This window comes from Rhinolophus sinicus, chromosome 9, assembly GCF_057876585.1.
Source record: "Rhinolophus sinicus isolate RSI-liver-muscle chromosome 9, RSI-T2T, whole genome shotgun sequence".
Taxonomy (NCBI): Eukaryota; Metazoa; Chordata; class Mammalia; order Chiroptera; family Rhinolophidae; genus Rhinolophus; species Rhinolophus sinicus.
In genome coordinates, this window is record NC_142509.1 from 623474 (window position 1) to 644787 (window position 21314).

At 73.1% G+C, this 21314-nt stretch overlaps 3 pseudogenes; all 3 read right to left on the reverse strand.

Moving 5' to 3' along the window:
- Window positions 1-15171: 15171 nt before the first annotated feature.
- On the reverse strand, window positions 15172-15291 carry LOC148757146 (5S ribosomal RNA; annotated as a pseudogene).
- A 2331-nt stretch (window positions 15292-17622) lies between these two features.
- Window positions 17623-17742, reverse strand: LOC148757147 (5S ribosomal RNA; annotated as a pseudogene).
- A 2048-nt stretch (window positions 17743-19790) lies between these two features.
- On the reverse strand, window positions 19791-19910 carry LOC148757148 (5S ribosomal RNA; annotated as a pseudogene).
- Window positions 19911-21314: the final 1404 nt, after the last annotated feature.

Below are 21314 nucleotides of genomic sequence, written 5' to 3' on the forward strand. Positions count from 1 at the left end.
GGATGGGCAGACGGGGCAACGGGGGGACGGGGGGACGGGAAGACGAGGAGACCGGGGGACGGGGGGACGGGGGAACGGGGGGACTGGAAGACGAGGAGACCGGGGGACGGGGGGACCGTGGGACCGGGGGCCCGGGGCGACGGGGAGATCGGGGACGGGGGGACCGTGGGACGGGGAAATCGGGGGGACCGGGGGGACAGGGGGACGGGGGGACGGGGAGATCGGGGGGACCGGGGGGACAGGGGGACGGGGGGACGGGAAGACGAGGAGACCGGGGGACAGGGAGACCCCTGGACGGGGGGACCGGGGGACCGGGGGACCGCGGGACCGGGGGACGGGGGGACCGGAATAAAGTGGAGACGGGAAGACGGGGAGACCGGGGGACGGGGGGACCGGGGGACCGGGGAACGGGGGGACCGGGGGACGGGGGACCGGGGGACCGGGGGGACGGGGGACCGGGGGGACGGTGGGACAGGGAGAACGGGGGACAGGGGGACCGGGCGAACGGAGGGACGGGGTATCGGGGAGACCTGGGGATGGGGGGACCGGGGACCTGGGGACGGGGAGACCGGGGAGACGGGGAGACCGTGGGACCGGGGGCCGGGGGGCCGGGGGGACGGGGAGACCGGGGGACCGGAGCGACTGGGGGGACGGGGCGACTGGGAGATGGGTAGACCCTGGGATGGGGGGACTGGGGTCACGGGGAGACTGGGAGACGGGGACACCGGGGGACCTGGGAACCGGGAGACCAGGGGACGGGGAGACTGGGGGGACAGGGGCGACGGGGGACAGTGGGACGGGGAGACGGGGAGACGGGGAGACCGGAGGACGGGGGACCGGGGGGACGGGGAGACTTGGTGACCAGGGGACTGGGGTAACAGGGGGATGGGGAGAGAGGGAGATGGGGAAACCGGGGGATGGGGGGACCGGGGGGACGGGGAGACGGGGATACGGGGAGAGCAGGGGATGGGGGGACCGGGGGCCCGGGGGACGGGGAGACCGGGGGACGGAGGGACCAGGGACGGGGAGACCGGGGGACCGGGGGACTTGGGGGATGGGGAGACCAGGGGGACATGGAGACGGGGAGACAAGGAGACCGGGGGACGGGGGGACCGAGGGGACGGGGGGACAGGGAGACCGGGGGGACAGGGGGACGGGGGGACGGAGCTGACGGGGAGATGGGAGACCGGGGGGACGTGGGGACGGGGGGACGGGGAGACCAGGGAGACGAAGGACGGGGGGATGGGGGGACAGGGAGACTTGTGCACGGGGAGACGGGGAGACAGGGAGAAGGGGGGACATGGGACGGGGAGACCGGGGGACGGGGGGACCAGGGGACCGGGGGACGGTGAGACTGGGGGACCGGGGGACGGGGGGATGGGGAGACCGTGGGACGGGGGACCGGGGGACTGGGGTACCGGGGGGACGCGGAGACAGGGGACGGTGGGACCGAGGTGATGGGGGGACAGGGAGACCAGGGGGACGGGCTACGGGGGGACGGAGGGCACGTGGAGACGGCGGAACGGGGGGACGGGGGGACGGGGGGATGGGTAGATTGGGGGGACGGGGGGACAGGGGGAAGGGGAGACCAGATAGACAGGGGGATGGGGGGACGGGGAGACCGTGGGGACAGGGGGACGGGGGGTAGGGGAGACCGGATAGACAGGGGGACGGGGGGACAGGGAGACCGGTGGACGGGGAGACCGGGGGGACGGGGGGATGAGGAGACGGGGAGACAGGGGGTTCGGGGGGACGGGGAGACCGGGGGACGGGGGATCATGGGACCGGGGAGATGGGGACATGGTGATACCGGTGGATGGGGGGACAGGGGGGATGGGGAGACGGGGAGACCGAGGGACGGGGGGACCAGGTGACCCGGGGACCGGGGGATGGGGCGACCAGGGGGATGGGGGGACGTGGATACGGGGAGACCAAGGGATGGGGGGACCAGGGGACCGGGGGACGGGGATACCGGGGGACCGGTGGGAGGTGGAGACTGGGGGATGGGGGCACCGGGGGACTGGGGGACCGCGGGGATGGGGGACGGGGGGACCAGGGGGACGGGGAGACCGTGGGACGGGGGGACCGGGGGGGACGGGGAGACCGAGGAGACGGGGAGATGGGGGGACGGGGAGACCGTGGATACGGGGGGATGGTGGGACGGGGAGACCGGGGAGATGAGGGGATGGGGGGACGGGGAGACCGGGGGACGGGTGACCGGGAGACCGGGGGGATGGGGAGATGGAGAGACCGGGGGGATGTGGGGACGGAGGGACGTGGGGACGGGGAGACGGGGAGACCGGGAGAAGGGGGGACATGGGGACGGGGAGACCGAGGGACGGGGGGACCGGAGGTACGGGGACACGGGGAGACCGAGGGACGGGGGGACCAAGGATCCGGGAAACGGGGGGACTGGGGGGACTGGGGACTGGGGGGACAGTGGGACACGGAGACCGGGGGATGGGGGGACCGGGGGACTGGGGTACGGGGGGACCGGGGGACTGGGGTACCGGGGGGACGCAGAGACCGGTGGACGGGGGGACAGTGGGATGGGGAGACGGGGAGACTGTGGTACGGGGGGACCGGGAGAATGGGGTACGGTGGGACCAGAGGACTGGGGGACCGGGGGGACCGGGGAGACGGGGAGAGGGGAGACCTGGGGACGGAAGGACCGGGGGACGGGGAGACCGGGGGACAGGGTGACTGGGGGACTGGGGGACAGGGGGACCGGGGGGACGGGGAGACGGGGAGACCGGGAGAAGGGGGGACGGGGGGACAGGGAGACCGGGGGACAGGGGGCCCGGGGGACAGGAGGACGGGGAGAACGGGGGACAGTGGGACGGGGGGACCGGGGGGAAGGGGAGACGGGGAGACCGGGAGACCGGGGTACGGGGGTACGGGGACATGGGGAGACCCGGGGACGGGGGAACCGTGGAACCGGGAGACGGGGGGACTGGGGGGACTGGGGACTGGGGGGACGGGGGGACGCGGCGACCGGGGGACGGGGGACCGGGGGACTGGGGGACGGGGGGACTGGGGGATTGGGGGACAGGGAGACCGGGGGACGGGGGAACGTGGGACAGGGGGACGGGGAGACCTGGGAAATGGGGGGACGTGGAAACGGGGACACAGGGGGTACTGGGGGAGGGGTGACGTGTAGACCGGGGGACGGGGGGTCCGGGGGACTGAAGGGACGGGGGGACGGGGGGACGGGGGGGACGGGTGAATGGGGGGACGGGAAGACGAGGAGAACTGGGGACGGGGGGACCGTGGGACCGGGGGACCGGGGCGACGGGGAGATCGGGGACGTGGGGACCTTGGGACGGGGAGACCGGGGGGACGCGGGGACGGAGGAACGTGGGGACGGGGAGACGGGGAGACCCGGAGAAGGGGGGACGGGGGGACGGGGAGATTGGGGGACAGGGGGACCGGGGGACAGGGGGACGGGGGGACCAGGGGGAAGGGGAGACGGGGAGGCCGGGAGCCGGGGAGACCGGGGGACCGGTGGACCGAGGGGACGGGGGGGACAGGGAGACCGGGGAGACGGGGTGACGGGTGGACCGGGTGGATGTGGAGACTGGGGGATGTGGGCACCGGGGGAAAGGGGGACCGGGGGGACGGTGAGACGGGGAGAGGGGAGACCGGGGGGACGGCGGGACGGGGCGACGGGGAGACCAGGGGGACGGGGGGACGGGGGGAGGGGTCGACGGGGAGACCAGGGGCACGGGGGGACGGGGGGACGGGGAGACCAGGGAGAAGGCGGGACGGGGGCACGGGGAGACCGGTGGACAGGGAGACCGGGGGACGCGGGGACGGGGAGACCTGGGGACCGGGGGACGCGGGGACCGGGGTGACGGGGAAACGGGTAGACCGGGGGAGAGGGGCACGGGGGGGGCGGGGAGACGGGGAGACCGTGGGAACAGGGGACGTGGGGACTGGGGGGACAGGGAGACCGTGGAACAGGGGGATCGGCGAACCGGGGGATCGACGGACAGGGAGATTGGGCGGACCGGGGCGACGGGGGGATGGGGGCACGGGTAGACGGGGAGATGGGGAGATCGAAGGACGGGGAGACCGGAGGGACGTGGGGACGGGGGGACGGAGATACCGGAGGTTCGGGGAGACGGGGAGACCGAGGGACGGGGGATCGGGGGACCGGGGGACCGAAGGACAGGGAGACCGGGGGACTGGGGGGACAGGGAGACGAGGAGACAGGGAGACCGGGGGACAGGGGGCCCGAGGGGACGGGGGGAAAGGGAGACCGGGGGGACAGGGGGACGGGGGGAAGGAGGGGACGCGGAGACGGGGAGACCGGGGGGGACGGGGAGACCGGGGGGATGGGGGGACCGTGGAACCGGGAGACGGGGGGACTGGGGGGACTGGGGACTGGGGGGACGGGGGGACGCGGAGACCAGGGGACAGGGTGACGGGGGGACTGGGGGACAGGGGGACCGGGGGGACGGGGAGACGGGGAGACGGGGAGACCGAGGAATGGGGGGACCGGGGGACCGGGGGATGGGGAGACCGGGGAACGGGGGACCGGGGGACCGGGGGACAGGGAGACCGGGGGGACCGGGGGGATGGGGGGACGGGGGGACGGGGAGACCTGGGGACGGGGGGACCGGGGGACCGGGGGACCAGGGGATGGGGAGACGGGGAGACCGGGGGACTGGGGGATGAGGGGACAGGGAGACGGGGAGACAGGGAGACAGGGGAACGGGGGGGCCCGAAGGGAAAGGGAACGAGGGGACAGGGAGACCGGGCGACGGGGGACCGAGGGCGGGGACACCAGGGGACCGGGGGAAGGGAGCACCGGTGTGACGAGGAAACCGGGAGATGGGGAGACAGGGGGATGGGGGGAACGTGGGATAGGGGGACGGGGACACCGGGAAAATGGGGGGACGGGGAAATGGGGACACAGGGGGTACTGGGGGAGGGGTGACGTGTAGACCGGGGACGGCGGACCGGGGGACTGAAGGGACGGGGGGATGGGGGGACGGTCGGACGGAGGGACGGGGGGACGGGGCAACGGGGGGATGGGGGGACGGGAAGACAAGGAGACTGGGGGACGGGGGACCGTGGGACCGGGGGACCGGGTCGACGGGGAGATCGGGGACGGGGGGGGGGGGACCGTGGAAAGGGGAGACCGGGGGACGGGGGGACCGGGGGACGGGGGGAACGGGGGACCAGGAGACGGGGAGACCGGGAGACAGGGGGACCGGGGATACGGGGACATGGGGAGACCCGGGGACGGGCGGACCGGGGAACCGGGAGACGGGGGGAATGGGGGGACTGGCGACTGGTGGGACGGGGGGACGCGGAGACCGGGGGACGGGGGACTGGGGGACTGGGTGACAGGGGGATCGGGGGACTGGGGAACCGGGGGGACGGTGAGACTGGGAGACTGGGAGACCTGGGGACGGGGGGACCGGGGGACGGGGGAATGGGGGACAGGGGGACGGGGAGACAGGGAGATGGGGAGACCGGGGGACGGGGGGATGGTGGGATGGGGAGACGGAGAGACTGTGGTACGGGGGGAACGGAGGACTGGGGTACGGTGGGACCGGAGGATCGGGGGATCGGGGGACGAGGGGACCGAGGGGACGGGGGACGGGAAGCTCGGAGGGACGGGGGGACGGGGGGACGGGGGACGGGAAGCTCGGAGGGACGGAGAAATGGGGGGATGGGGGGACGGGTGGAAAGGGAGACCGGAGGGATGGGGGGATGGAGGGATGGGGAGACCGGGGAGACGGGGGGAAGGGGGGACGGGGAGACCGGGGGGACGGTGAGAATGGGGTCGGGGGGACTGGGGGACCAGGGGACCGTGGGGACAGGGAAACGGGGAGACAGGGAGACCGGGGAACCGGGGGACCGAGGGGACGGGGCGACAGGGAGACCGGGGGGACGGCGGGACGGGGGGACGGGGAGACCGGGGGGACGGGGGGACGGGCGGACGGGGAGACCGGGGAGACGGGGGGACGGGGGCACGGGGAGACCGGTGGACGGGCGGAACGGGGAACGGGGGACAGGGAGACAGGGAGATGGGGATACTGGGGGACGGGGGGACGGTGGGATGGGGCGACGGGGAGACTGTGTTACGGGGGGACTGGGGGACTGGGGTACGGTGGGACCGAGGGATCGGGGGAACGGGGGGACGGGGAGACAAGGAGAGGGGAGACCTCGGGACTGGGGGACCGGGGGACGGGTGGACCGGGGGATGGGGGGACCGGAGGACCGGGGGACAGGGGGACGGCGAAAAGGGGAGACCGGGGGACGGGGTACCGGGGGATGGGGACACCGGGGGACTGGGGAAGGGAGGACCGGGGTGACAAGGAGACCGGGAGATGGGGAGACCGGGGAATGGGGGACAGGGGGGACAGGGAGACAGGGAGACAGGGAGACCGGGGGAAGGGGGGACCGAGGGGACGGGGGACTGGGAGACCGGGAGGATGGGGGGACGGGGGACGGAGGGGACGGGGAAACGGGGAGAAGGGGGGACAGGGGGACGGGGGGACGGGAAGACCAAGGGAACAGGGGGACGGGGGGACGGGGATACCGGGGGACTGGGGGACGGTGGTAACGTGGGGACGGGGAGAATGGGGGTACGGGGAGACGGGGAGGCGGGGAGACCGAGGGACGGGGGTACCGGGGGACCGGGGGACGTGGAGACGTGTAGACCGGCGGACCGGGGACGCGGGGACAGGGGGGATGGGGAAACGGGGAGACGGGGGACAGGGGGACCGGGGGGACGGCGAGACGGGAGACGGGGAGACCGGGGGATGGGGGGACCGGGGGACCTGGGGAACCGAGGGGACGGGGAGACAGGGAGACCGGGGGACAGGGGGACGGGGAGACGGGGGATCGGGGGACCTGGGGGAGCGGGGGGACAGGGAGACGGGGAGACCGGGGGATGGGGGGACCGGGGAAATGGGGGACGGGGTGACCGGGGTGACGGGGATATCGGGGATGGAGGGACCGGGGGACCGGAGGACCGGGAGATGGGGAGACCGGGCAGACCGGTGCGACGAGGGATGGGGGGACAGGGAGAGGGGGAGACGGGGAGTCCGAAGGACGGGGGGACCGGGGGGGCATGGAGACGGGGAGACAGGGAGACCAGGGGACTGGGGGACTGAGGGGACAGGGAGACGGGGGGACAGGGAGACCGGGGGACGGGGGGACGTAGGTGAGGGGAGACGGGGAGACCGGGGGGATGGGGAGACGGGGGGACTAGGAGACCGGAGGTACGGGGGGACTGGGGGATGGGGAGACCGGGGGACGGGGGATCGGGGGATGGGGAACCGGGGTGACGGGGAGACCGGGGGACCGGGGGGACGGGGAGATGGGGAGACGGGGAGACCGGGGGACTGGGGGACCAGGGGGACGGGGAGACCGGGGAACCGGGGGACGGGGGTACGGGGGCCCGGGGGGACGGGGACACGGTGAGACGGGCAGACCGGGAGACGGGGGGACCGGGGGAACGGGGGGAAGGGGGGACCAGGGGACGGGGAGCCCGGGGGTACTGGGGGACTGGGAGACGGGGAACCCGGGGGTACGGGGGGACGGGGAGACGGGGAGACCAGGGGACGGGGGTACCGGGGCGACGGGGAGACGGTGAGACGGGGAGACCGAGGGACGGGGGGACCGGGGGACCGGGGAACCGGGGGGAAGTGGAGACGGGAAGTCGGGGAGACCGGGGGATGGGGGGACCAGGGACCCGGGGACGGGGAGACCGGAGGTCGGGGGACGGGGGGACCCGGGGGACGGGGGAACGGTGGACGGGGAGACGGGGAGACCGGGAGACCGGGGGACGGGGGGACCAGGGGGACGGGAGACCGGGGATCCGGGGTACGGGGGGATGGGGGGTAGGGGAGACTGGGTTACGGTGAGACCGGGGGACGGTGGGAACGGGGAGACGGGGGGACGGGGAGACTGGGATACGGTGAGACAGGGGGACGGTGGGAACGGGGAGACCGGGGGATCGAGGGAGTGGGGGACGGGGAGACCGGGGGAAGGGGGGGACAGGGAGACGGGGAGACCGGGGGACGGGGTTACAGGGGGACCGGGGGACAGGGTTACAGGGGGACCGGGAAACGGGTGAACGGTGGTCGTGGGGACCAGGGGGACGGGTATACAGGGGGACGGGGGGACCGGGGGAGCGGGCGACCAGGGGACGGGGAGACCGGGGGACTTGGGGTACCGGGGGGATGGGGAGACGGGGAGACCGGGGGACGAGGGGACCGGGGGGACAGGGGGAAGGGGAGATGTGGAGACCAGGGGACGGGGACCGGGGGAACAGGGGGACGGGGAGACGGGGAGATGGGGAGACGGGGAGACCGGGGGACGGGGGACCTGGGGATCGGGGGGATGGGGAGATGGGGATACCGGGGGACGGGGGGACTGGGGGACCGGGGGACGGAGGGACGGGGGGACCGGGGGGACGGGGGACTGTGGGACCGGGGGACCGGGGGACGGGAGACCGGGGGGACGAGGGACGGGGAGACCGGGGGACCGGGGGACGGGGGGACCGGGGGACAGGGGGACGGGTTGACTGGGGGACTGGGGGACGGTGGGACTGGGGGGACGGGGAGACAGGGAGACGGGGAGATGGGGAGACCGGGGGACTGGGGGACCGGGGGAACGGGGGACAGGGGGACCGGGGAACTGGGAGACGGGGAGACGGGGAGACCGGGGGACAGGGGGAACGGGGGACCGGGGGACGGGAGACCGGGGGACAAGGGACGGGGAGACCGGAGGACCGGGGGTCGGGGGGAACGGGGGGACTGGGGGACGGGGAGACTGGGAGACCAGGGTGACGGGGGACAGGGGGACCAGGAGACGGGGAGAACAGGGCACGGGGGAACCGGGGACCGAGGGATGGGGAGACCGGGGGCAGGGGGACGGGGGGACGGGGGGACGGCAGACGTGGAGACGGGTGACCAGGGGACGGGGGACCGGGGGAACGGGGGACGGTTGGACCGGGGGAACGGGGGACGGGGAGAGCGGGTGTACGGAGGGGACGGCGGGGGGGGGGACAGGCAGACCGGGGGAAGGGTGTACCGGGGGAACGGGGGACCAGGGTCGGTCAGACCAGCGAACCAGGGGATGGGGGGACCGGGGGGACGTGTAGAACGGGGGACGCTGTGACTGGGGGACCAGGGGGATGGGGAGACGGGGAGAAGGGGAGACTAGGTGACGGGGGGACCAGGGGGACGGGGGGACAGGGAAATGGGGGGAAGGGAGACTGCGAGACCGGGGGACGGGGGGACCGGGGACTGGGGGACGGGGGCAACGGGGGGACGGGTAGACGGAGAGATGGGGAGACAGGGTGGACGGGGGGACGGGGGGACGGGGAGAAGGGGAGACCGGGGGCCAGGGGGACGGGGGGACGGGGAGAAGGCGAGACCGGTGGACGGGGGGACGGTGGGACGGGGAGACCGGTGGACGGGGGGACCGGGGGACCAGAGGACGGGTGGACCAGTGAGACGCGGGACCGGGGGGACTGGGGGACTGGGAGACCGTGGGACGGGGGGACGGGGGGGGACCGTAGGACGGGGAGACCAGGGGATGGGGGGACGGGGGGACGGGGGACGGGGGGACGTGCGGACGTGTGGACGGCGGACGGTGTGACCGGTGCGACGGTGGGACGGGGAGATGGGCAGACCGGGGGATGGGGGAACCAGAGGACGGGGAGACCGGGGGAACGGGGGACGGGGGGACCGGGGGGACGGGGAGACGAGGGGACGGGTAGACCGGGGGACGGGTAGACCGGGGGACGGGTCGGCCGGGGGAACGGGGGACTGAGGGAACGGGAGCACGTGGGACTGGGAGACCGGGGGACGGGGGGACGGAATGATGGGGGACCGGGGACCAAGAGAACGGGGAAAGGTGGGATGGGGGGACCGGGAGACCGCGGGACGATGAGACCGGGTTATGGGGGGATGGGTGGACGAGGAACCGGGGGACCGGGAGAACGGGTGATGGGGGCACAGGGGGACCGTGAGACCGGGGGACCGGGAGACCGGGGAAAGGGGGACGTGGGGACCAGGAGACCGGGGGACCGGTAGACCGTGGAACCGGGAGACAGGGGACCGGGAGACAGGGCACCGGGGGACGGGGTCTGGGGGATGGGAGACTGGGGGGACGGGGGAACCGGGGGACGGGTGGACTGTGGGAATGGGGGACCGGGGGATGGGGTTCTTGGGGATCGGGAGAATGGGAGAAGGGGGACCAGGGGACGGGGGGACTGAGGGACAGGGGGACGGGGGACCGGGGGACACGGGGACTGCGAGAATGGGGGACCAGGGGATGGGGGACCTGGGGATGTGGGGACCGGGAGACGGGGGACCGCTGGACAGGGGACCGGGGGAAGGGGGGACGGGAGACGGGGGACGAGGCGCCCGGGGGGTCGGGTGGACTGGGGCCAGGGGTACCGCGGTCAGGAGAACTGGGTGGACGGAGGGACCGGTGGGACGGGGGACTGAGGGGATGGTGGGACCGGGGGACAGGGAGACCGGGTGATGGGGGGACGTGGGGACCGGGAGAACGGGCGACCGGGAGACCGGGGAACGGGGGATGGGGGGACCGGGAGACTTGGGGACCGTGAGACGGGGGGACGGGGGGACGGGGGGACCAGGGGATCAGGGGACCGAGAGACCGTGGGACGGGGGGACGGGGGACGGTAGACCTGGGGACCGTATGACAGGGGTACGGTGGGACTTGGAGACTGGGGGACCAGGGGACCGGGATACTGGGGGAAAGGGGTACCGGGAGACTGGGGGACCCTGAGACCCGGGGACGGGGTGTTGGGGGGACGGGGTGACCGGGGGAATGGAAGACCGGGGTACGGGGGGACGGGTGGATCGGGGGACCGGGGATGGGTGAAAGTGGGGACCGGGGAAGGGGGACCGGGGCCCGGGAGACTGGGAGACGGGGGGACTGGGGGAAATGGAGACTGGGGGATGGGGGGATGGGGGGACGGTGAGACCGGGGGACCAGGAGTACGGGAGACAGGTGGACGGGGGACCGGGGAACCTGTAGTCCAGGGGATGGGGGAAAGGGGGGACCGTGAGACCGAGGCACCAGGTGACCAGGGGACACGGAGACCAGGGCAACGGGAGATCGGGGGACAGGAGGACGGGGAGACGGGGTGACTGGGGGACCGGGAGACCAGGGGAGGGAGGAATGGGGGGACCGTGGGACCGGGGAACCGGGAGATTGGGGGACGGGGGGACGGGGGGACCGGAAGAACGAGGGACCGGGGAACCAGGAGACCAGGGGATGGGGGGAAGAGGGACCGGGAGACCGGGGGCCGGGGGAATGGGGGGAATGGGAGCATGTGGGAATGGGAGACTGGGGGACGGGGGGATAGGGGGACCCGGGAGACCGGGGGCCCGGGAAACAGGGGACCAGGAGACGGGGGACCGGATGACGGGGTACCGTAGGATGGGAGACGGGGGGACGGGGGGACGGGGCAACCGGGGCATGGGTGGACTGTGAGAATGGGGGACCGGGAGATGGGGGTCCTGGGGACGGGGGGACCGGGAGACGTGGTACCGATGGACGGGGGACCGGGGGAAGGGGTGACGGGGGGACCGTGAGACGGAGTGACTGGGAGACGGGGGGACCGGGGAACCGGAGGACGGGGGCACCGGGAGATATGGGGACCGGGGGATGGGGAGATGGGGTGTCAGGGGGACAGAGGGACTGGGGAACGGGGAGACCGGGGGGACGGGGGGACCGTGGAACCGGGAGACTGGGGGACTGGGGGGACTGGGGAATGAGGGGATGGGTGGACTAGTGGGCCAGGGGATGGGGGGATGGGGGTACGAGGCGACCGGGGGGTCGGGTGGACCAGGGCAAGGGGGACCGCGGACTGAGGGACCAGGTGGACGGAGGGACCTGGGGGACGGTGGGACTGAGGGGACGGGAGTACCGGGGGACCGGGATACCGGGGGACGGGGGTACGGGGGGACCAGGAGACCAGGAGACCGGGGGACGGGGGGGACGGGGGGATCGGGAGACCGGGAGACCAAAGGACCGGGGAACAGGGGGATGGCGGGAACGGGGGACATGGTGACCGGTAGAACGTGGTATGGGGGGACGGGGGGACCGGGAGACCAGTGGACGTGGGGACGGGGAGACCAGCATAGGGGGACGGGGGTACGGGGGGACCGGGAGACAGGGGGACGGGGAGACCGAAGGACGTGGGGACGGGGGGACGGTGGGATCGGGGGACGGGGAGACCGGGGGATGGGGGGACCGGGAGATTGGGGGACCGGGAGACCGGGGGAGCGCCAGACCAGGAGACAGGGGGACGGGGGGACGGGGGGACCGGGAACCTGAGGACCAGGAGACCGGTGGACGTGGCCACGGGGGGACCGGGAGCCCGGAGGACGGGGGGACGTGGGGACCAGGAGACCAGGGGACTGGGAGACAGGGGGAAGGGGACAGGGGGACTGGGGGACGGGGAGACCGGGGAAAGGGGGGACGGGGAGACCCGGGTACCGGGAGACCGGGGGAAGGGGGGACGGGGTACCGGGAGACCAGGAGATAGGGGGAAGGGGGGACGGGGGGACCGGGAGACCGGGGGACTGGGGGTGGGGGGGACCGGGAGACAGGGGGACCGGGGGACCGGGAAAGTGGGGGTCGGGGGGAAGGGGGGACCAGGTGACCGGGAGACTGGTGACGGGGGGACGGGGGAACGGGAGACCGGGGAACCGGGAGACCAAGGTCGGGGTACGGGGGGACCGGGAGACCGGGGGATCGGGGTACCGGGAGATCGCCGGACGGGGGGACGGGGGAACGGGGGACCGGGGGACCGGGGGCGGGGGGCGGGGTAACGGGATACCGGGGGATCGCGGGACTGGGAGACCGGGGGACCGAGAGACCGGGACAAAAGGGGACCGGGAGACCAGGGGACCGGGAAACCGGGGGAACGGGAGACCGGGGGACGGTGGGACAGTGGGACGGTGGGACCGGTGGACCGGGAGACCAAGGAATCAGGAGACTGGGTGACCGGGAGACCAGGGAATGGGGGTCGGGGGGACTGGGAGATCGGGGGAGGGGGGGACGGGGGGACCGGGAGACTGGGGGACTGGGGGACCGGGAGACCGGGGGACGGGTGACGGGGGGACCGGGAGACCGGGGGACCGTGTAACGATGGACAGGGGGACGGGAAGACCAGGAGACCGGGGTACGGGGTATGGGGGTACTGGGAGACCGAGGGACCGGGAGAATGGGGGACGGGGGGACGGGAGGAACGGGAGACCGGTAGACCGTAGTCGGGGAAAAGGGGGGACCGGGAGACCTGGGGATCGATCGAGGACCGGGAGACCGGGTGACGGGGGTACGGGGGGACGCTGGGATGGTGGGACCATGGGACCAGGCGAACGGGAGACCAGGGGAAGGGAGGATGGGGGACCTGGAGTCCGGGGGCCTGGGGGACTGTGAGAACGGGGGACGGGGAGACCGGTAGACCGGGGGTCTAGGAGACCGGGGACGGGGGGACAGTGGGACCGGCAGACCGGGGGACGGGGGGACAGGGGGACCGGGGGACGGGGGTCAGGGGGATGGTGGCACGGTTGGACTGGGGCACCGGGGTACCGGGAGACCGGTGGACGAGTGGACCGGGAGACCGGGGGAATGGGAGACTGGGGAATGGGGGTACGGGGGAACCGGGGGACGAGGGGACGGGTGGACCGGGAGACCGTGGGATGCGGGGACGGGCTGATGGAGAGAACCAGGGACCGGGGGACAGGGAGACCGGGAGATGGGGGGACGGGGGAACCGGGAGACCGGTGGACGAGGGGGACGGGGGTAAGGGGGGACGGGGTAACGGGTGGACAGGAGGACGGCGGGACCTGGAGACCGAGGGACGGGGGATCAGGAGAAGGGGGGATGGCGGTACGTGGGGACAGGGAGACCAGGGGACTGGGGTATGGGGGGACGGGGGAACCGGGGGACCGGGAGACAGGGGGTTGGGGGGACGGTGGGACCGGGAGACCAGGGGGACGTGGGAATGGGGTTTACCCTCAACCGCACGCCCAAGGGTGGTGGAGGCTTGCACCAGCAGGCAACCCTGGGCTTGGGAGTTGTAGGAGGACCCCGCGGCGGCGGCGTGGGCAGCTGTGGAGGAGGCGGCTGAGGCGGCGGCAGCGGGAGAAGCGGCGGAGGCAAGGGAGGGTGGGGAGGTAGGCGATGGCAACCGAAAGGATGGCGCCAGGGCGGCGATGGCGGCGGCGACAATGGGGGCTTTGACGGTGGGCGCTGGGGCAAGTGGGGGGCGATGGCGGCGGCGGGGGCGGGGGAGGGGGAGATGGCGGTGCAGGAGGCGAGGAGAGCAGAGGAGGGAGATTGAGGGAGTGCGGCAATGGCGGCGGCGGGGGCGGGGGTGGGGAAGAGGGCAGCGCTGGCGGCGGGGATGGGGAGCGCGGTGCTGGCGGCCGAGGGGGGGAGAGCAGAGGAGGGAGTTTGAGGGAGTACGGCGATGGCGGCAGCGGGGGCGGGGAGGGGGCGAGGGCAGCGCTGGCGGAGGGGGTGGGGAGCGCGGTGATCGCGGCGGCGGCGGCGGGAGAAGCGGGGGCTGATCGCGAGCAGCGATGGCGGCGGCGGCGGCGGCGGCGGCGGCTGCGGCGCGGGAGGGTTGCGAGGTCGGCGATGGAGGCGGCGGCAGCGTTGGGGGCTGTGTCGGCGGGCGCTGGGCGCGGGGAGGGTTGGCGCCGCCGGCGGCGGTAGCGGGGAAGAGGGCGGTGCTGGCGGCGGAGGAGGGGAGAGCAGAGGCGGGAGATTGAAGCAGTACAGCGATGGCGGTGGCGAGGGCGGGGGCAGGGGTGAGGTCAGCGCTGGAGGGGGGTGTGGGGAGCGCGGTGATGGCGGTGGATTTGGCGGTGGCGGCGGGGGCGAGGGCAGCGCTGTTGGCGGTGGCGGCGATCGAAGGTCGGCGAAGGGATCGAGATGACAGCCTCCGGGACTGAAGAGGACTGAGAAGAGGGTGTGCGGGGGAGCCCTGGCCGAGGGGCCTGGTGTGCGGCCGGGGCTGCCAGCTTGTAGTGCCTGGCGGCTAACCCTCTGCTGGTCAGGGGGACCTTCGGCTGGCTGGGCGGCTGCAGAGAGGCAAGGGGCGGCAGGGGTTCGGAGGGAGCCACGCCGGGGCCGCGGCGCAAAAGGAGAGGCGAGCAAAAGCCTGCAGCTATTCCCAGGCGGTCTCCCATCCAAGTACTAACCAGGCCCCTCCCTGCTTAGCTCCCGAGATCAGACGAGATCTGGCGCGTGCAGGGTGGTGTGGCCTTAGGCGCTGGGACCCGGCTCCCGGCACTCCAAGAGCCTGCTCCCGACCTGCTTCTGAGCGCACGCCATGCTGCTGGGCCGCTCGGGTGGCGAGCATGTCTGCCCGAGCGCCTCCCGCCAGCTCCCCGCCTCCTCCAGACGCCGCTGGTGTGGGCGACGGGCTCCTCCTGGCCCGCAGCGAGGCCCCTTCGCGCCCCCCAGTGGCTCTAACGGGCCTCTGTCACTTCCCTGACTGTGACATATGTCTGGGCGCCCTGGCATCCTGGGCCTCCCCAGGCCCCGAAGGGCTTTTACCCCGCCCCCCTACCCCAACCCCTCTCATCTCCCCCCAGCCCCACAACCGCACACCCCCCTTGCTGCTGTGCTGTCCCCACCTCTCAGGGCCACCGAGGGGGTCGCAGGGTCCTCTCAGTCCCCTCCACCCTAGGGACGTGCAACCCAGGCCCTGGCCCTGGCCGGCCCCACCCACTGGCCCAAAGCCAGGGAGAGCCACCCGCCACCAGGGGGCAGCACCTCCAGTCTGCCGCCACCCTTCCTCACACAGCCTTCTTTCTGGGTTCTCGCCCCTCGTCAGCGACCGGCGTCCCGCCCGATCACTGTTCACTTCACTGGCTACACGTCACCTCTCCTGACCCAGGGAGGTGAGAGAGAGGATGAGAGAAGGCCAGAGACGGAGCAAGAGAGAGGCGGAGAGAGACAGACGGGGACTGTGGGGACAGACTCGCAGAGAGCACTCTCCAGGCTCTGGGCCTCGCGTGGAGGGGTGCTGCGTGCGGGCTGCATGGATATCAGCTGTGACCGCTTGGCCATCAGCTGTTGCCAGTTGGCCATTGGCCACCGGCAGAGCTGCGGTGGCCAAGCTAGGAAGCGCGGATTGTGGACTGCAAATTGCAGAGGGGCGCGGACTGCAGTTGGCCGGCTTGGTGGGTCGGTAGGTTGGTGGGTCTGTTGGTTGGCAGAGAATCGGCCGGCAGGCTGGGGATCGGGCGGCTCCGGCTTGCCGAGTCTCCGAGCCAGCCGCCCGTGAGACATGGTGCTATGAGCCCCCTATCCGTGGTCTGTTGGTGTTCCCTCTTGGCCTCGCCAAATCCTGCATTCTTGTGCGGGCAGAGGGGCTAGAGTCCCCGCAGGACAGGGACAGACAGACAGAACGGGAGGAGGAGTAAGAGGGAGCGAGATGGAAATATGCTCGTATATGTACATGTGTGTATCTAGACATACAGAGAGACATGGACAGAGACAGAGAAAGAGGGGGCTGGCACGCGGGGAGAGAGCTCCTGAGCCAGAGCCAGAGCCCAACAGGCACGTCACAGAGCCCGACGGATATGGGGTGGGGGAGGGTGTGAGGGACGCACAGGCGGGCACACGGACTGTTACAGACGCACTGAGGCTGTGTTGAAGTGGCAGCTCCTCCACCGGAGTGTGGTCGTGCCCGGGGCTGGGCTCCGCTAAGGAGGCATTGCCCTGGCGTTGGCAGTCACCATTGAAGCCTCCGGGGCGGGCCGCCAGGGTCTCCGGAGGGCCTGTGGTCTCTGAGCCCCGCCCAGGCACCCGCCTACGGGAGGAGTGTGGCAGCCCCCAGGCACCCTGGTTGTGAGGGTTGTGCGCCTGCGTGCCTGCTCTGCCCTTGTGGTGGTCTCCCCCGGAGTCGATGGCGCGTGGTGTGTTGGGGTGCTGCTCCCGCCGTCCCCTGGTTTGTCCCGGCTCTTTGTGCCCTGTGTTTCAGGGACACCGTGGCCGGCGGGAAGGGAGGGCTCCTGGCTCTTGTGGGAGACGGGAGGGGACGCGCGGGGGTGTGGGGCGAGGTGCCTGCCAGCGGAGACAGAAGACTCCGGTGGGGCGGGGCGGGTGGGCGTCCCGTTTGCCCGAGGACACGCCGATCCTGTGTGTCGGGTCCCGGGGGCAGGCGCAGGGATGGGCGTGCCCTGGGCTCGGGCCGAGGTGCAAAGCACCGGCACGTCCTGGGATGGAGAGAGCCTGGTGGAGGCCTGCGCCGGCAGGCAGCCCTGGGCTTGGGCGTTGGGGGTTGCGGCGGCGGCAGGGTCGGGGAGCGAGAGGGAGCCCTGCGATGGCGGTGGCGGCGGCGGCGGCGACCGAGACGCGGCTGACTGCTGCAGGCTGACGGCCTGCCTCGGCGAAGAGCACTAAGAAGAGGGAGTGGGGGGGAGCCCTGGCCGACAGGCCTGGTGTGCGGCCGGGGATGCGAGCTTGTAGTGCCGGGCGATTGACCCTCCTCTGGCCAGGGGGACCTTCGGCTGCCTGGGCGGCTGCAGAGGGGCAAAGGGCGGCAGGGGTTCGGAGGGAGCCACGCCGGGGCGGCGGCGCAAAAGGAGAGGCGAGCAAAAGCCTGCAGCTATTCCCAGGCGGTCTCCCATCCAAGTACTAACCAGGCCCCTCCCTGCTTAGCTCCCGAGATCAGAGGAGATCGGGCGCGTTCAGGGTGGTATGGCCGTAGACGCTGGGACCCGGCTCCCCGCGCCCCAAGAGCCTGCTCCCGGCCTGCCTCTGACCGCGCGCCGTGCTGCTGGGCCGCTAGGGTGGCGAGCACGTCTGCCCGAGCGCCTGCCGCCCGCTCCCCGCCTCCTCCGGACGCTGCTGGTGTGGGCGACGGGCTACTCCTGGCCCGCAGCGAGGCCCCTTCGCGCCCCCCAGTGGCTCCACGGGCCTCTGTCACTTCCCTGACTGTGACATATGTCTGGGCGCCCTGGCATCCTGGGCCTCCCCAGGCCCCGAAGGGCTTTCACCCCGCCCCCCTACCCCAACCCCTCTCATCTCCCCCCAGCCCCACAACCGCACACCCCCCTTGCTGCTGTGCTGTCCCCACCTCTCAGGGCCACCGAGGGGGTCGCAGGGTCCTCTCAGTCCCCTCCGGCCCTAGGGACGTGCAACCCAGGCCCTGGCCCTGACCGGACCCATCCACAGGCCCAAAGCCAGGGAGAGCCACCCGCGCCACCAGGGTGCAGCATCTCCAGTCTGCAGCCACCCTTCGTCACAAGCCTTCAGTCTGGGCCCTGGAACCCTCGTCAGCGACCGGAGCCCCGCCCGATGTCCGGTCCCTTCACTGGCTACACGTCACCTCTCCTGACCCAGGGAGGTGAGAGAGAGGATGAGAGAAGGCCAGAGACGGAGCAAGAGAGAGGCGGAGAGAGACAGACGGGGACTGTGGGGACAGACTCGCAGAGAGCACTCTCCAGGCTCTGGGCCTCGCGTGGAGGGGTGCTGCTTGGGGGCTGCATGGTCATCAGCTGTGACCGCTTGGCCATCAGCTGTTGCCAGTTGGCCACTGGCCACCGGAGGAGCTGCGGTGGCCAAGCTAGGAAGCGCGGATGGTGGACTGCAAATTGCAGAGGGGCGCGGATTGCAGTGGGCCCGCTTGGCGGGTCGACGGGCGGTGTGTCGGTGGGTTGGCAGAGAAGCGGCCGACAGGTTGGGGATCGGGCGGCTCCGGCTTGCCGTGTCTCCGAGCCAGCCGCCCGTGAGACATAGTGCTATGAGCCCCCTATCCGTGGCTCTGTTGGTGTTCCCTCTTGGCCTCGCCATATCCTGCGTTCTTGTGCGGGCAGAGGGACTAGAGTCCCCGCAGGACAGGGACCGACAGAGAGAACGGGAGGAGGAGAAAGAGGGAGCGAGATCGAAATATACACCTATATGTACCTGTATGTACCTAGACATACAGAGAGACATGGACAGAGACAGAGAAAGAGGGGGCTGGCACGCGGGGAGAGAGCTCCTGAGCCAGAGCCAGAGCCCAACAGGCACGTCACAGAGCCAGAGAGACATGGGGTGGGGGAGGGGGGAGGGACGCACAAGCGGGCACACGGACTGGGACAGACGCACTGACGCTGCTTTGAAGTGGCAGCTTCTCAACCGAAGTGTGGTCATGCCCGTGGCTGGGCTCCACTAAGGAGGCAGTGCCCGGGCATTGAAAGTCACCCTTGAAGCCCCCGGGCCGGGCGGGAGGGCCAGTGGGCTCCGAGCCCCGCCCAGGAACCCCCCGCCCCGCGGGAGGAGAGTGGCAGCCCACAGGCACCCTGGTTGAGAGTGTTGTGTGCCTGCGTGCCTGCACTTCCCCTTGTGGTGGTCTCTCCTGGAGTCCGAGGGCGTGCGGTGTGTTGGGGTGCTCCTCCCTCAGTCCCCTGCTTTGTCCCGGCTCTTTGTACCCTGTGTGTTGGGGCCACTGCGGGAAGGGAGGGTTCCTGGCTCTTGTGGGCGATGGGAGGGGGCGCGCGGGGGTGTGGGGAGAGGTGCCTGCCGGCGGAGACACAGGCTCGGCTAACTGCTGCTGGCTGACTGCCTGCCTCAGCGAAGAGGACTAAGAAGAGGGTGTGGGGGTGAGCCCTGGCCAACGGGCCTGGTGTGCGGCCGGGGCTGCCAGCTTGTAGCGCCGGGTGGCTGACCGGCCTCTGGCCAGGGGGACCTTCGGCTGGATGGGCGGCTGCAGAGGGGCAAGGGGCGGCAGGGGTTCGGAGGGAGCCACGCAGGGGCGGCGGCGCAAAAGGAGAGGCGAGCAAAAGCCTACAGGTATTCCCAGGCGGTGTCCCATCCAAGCACTAACCAGGCCCCTCCCTGCTTAGCTCCCGAGATCAGAGGAGATCGGGCGCGTTCAGGGTGGTATGGCCATAGACGATGGGACTCGGCTCCCCGCGCCCCAAGAGCCTGCTCCCGGCCTGCCTCGTGAGCGCCCGCCATGCAGATGCGCGGCTCCGGTGGCGAGCATCGACCCGCTGGCCGGCTCTGCCAGCACCGCGTCCCCCCCCCCCAGTCCGGCTCCCCGCCTCTTCCGAATGCCCCTGGCGTGGGCGGCGGGCTACTCCTGGCCGGCAGCGAGGCCCCTTCGCGCCACCCGAGGCTCCATGGGACACTGCCACTTCCCTGATGGTGCCAGAAGTCGTGGAACTCTGGCATCCGGGGACTCCCCGGACCCAGACCGCCATACACCCCGCCCCCCTACCGCCACCAGGTTTACCAACAACCGCACCCCCAAGGCTGGGAGAGGCCTGCACCAGCAGGCAACCCTGGGCTTGGGAGTTGTGGGAGGACCCCGCGGCGGCGGCTTGGGCGGCTACGGAGGGGGGGGTGCGGCGGCGGCGGCGGCGGCGGCGGCGGCGGCGGCGGCGGCGGCGGCGGCGGCAGCAGTGGCGGCGGGGGACGCGGCGGAGGCGAGGGAGGGTGGGGAGGTAGGCGATGGCAACCGCGAGGATGGCGCCAGGGCGGCGATGGCGGTGGCGACAATGGGGGCTTTGACGGTGGGCGCTGGGGCACGGGGGTCGATGGCGGCGGCGGCGGCGGCGTCGGCGGCGGCGGCGGGGGCGGAGGAGGCCGGGAGAGCAGAGGCGGGAGATTGAGGGAGTATGGCGATGGTGGCGGCGGCGGGCCTGGGGCGGGGGCGGGGGAGATGGCGGTGCAGGAGGCGGGGAGAGCAGAGGAGGGAGATTGAGGGAGTGCGGCAATGGCGGCGGCGGGGGCGGGGGTGGGGAAGAGGGCAGCGCTGGCGGCGGGGATGGGGAGCGCGGTGCTGGCGGCCGAGGGGGGGAGAGCAGAGGAGGGAGTTTGAGGGAGTACGGCGATGGCGGCAGCGGGGGCGGGGAGGGGGCGAGGGCAGCGCTGGCGGAGGGGGTGGGGAGCGCGGTGATCGCGGCGGCGGCGGCGGGAGAAGCGGGGGCTGATCGCGAGCAGCGATGGCGGCGGCGGCGGCGGCGGCGGCGGCGGCGGCGGCTGCGGCGCGGGAGGGTTGCGAGGTCGGCGATGGAGGCGGCGGCAGCGTTGGGGGCTGTGTCGGCGGGCGCTGGGCGCGGGGAGGGTTGGCGCCGGCGGCGGCGGTAGCGGGGAAGAGGGCGGTGCTGGCGGCGGAGGAGGGGAGAGCAGAGGCGGGAGATTGAAGCAGTACAGCGATGGCGGTGGCGAGGGCGGGGGCAGGGGTGAGGTCAGCGCTGGAGGGGGGTGTGGGGAGCGCGGTGATGGCGGCGGATTTGGCGGTGGCGGCGGGGGCGAGGGCAGCGCTGTTGGCGGTGGCGGCGATCGAAGGTCGG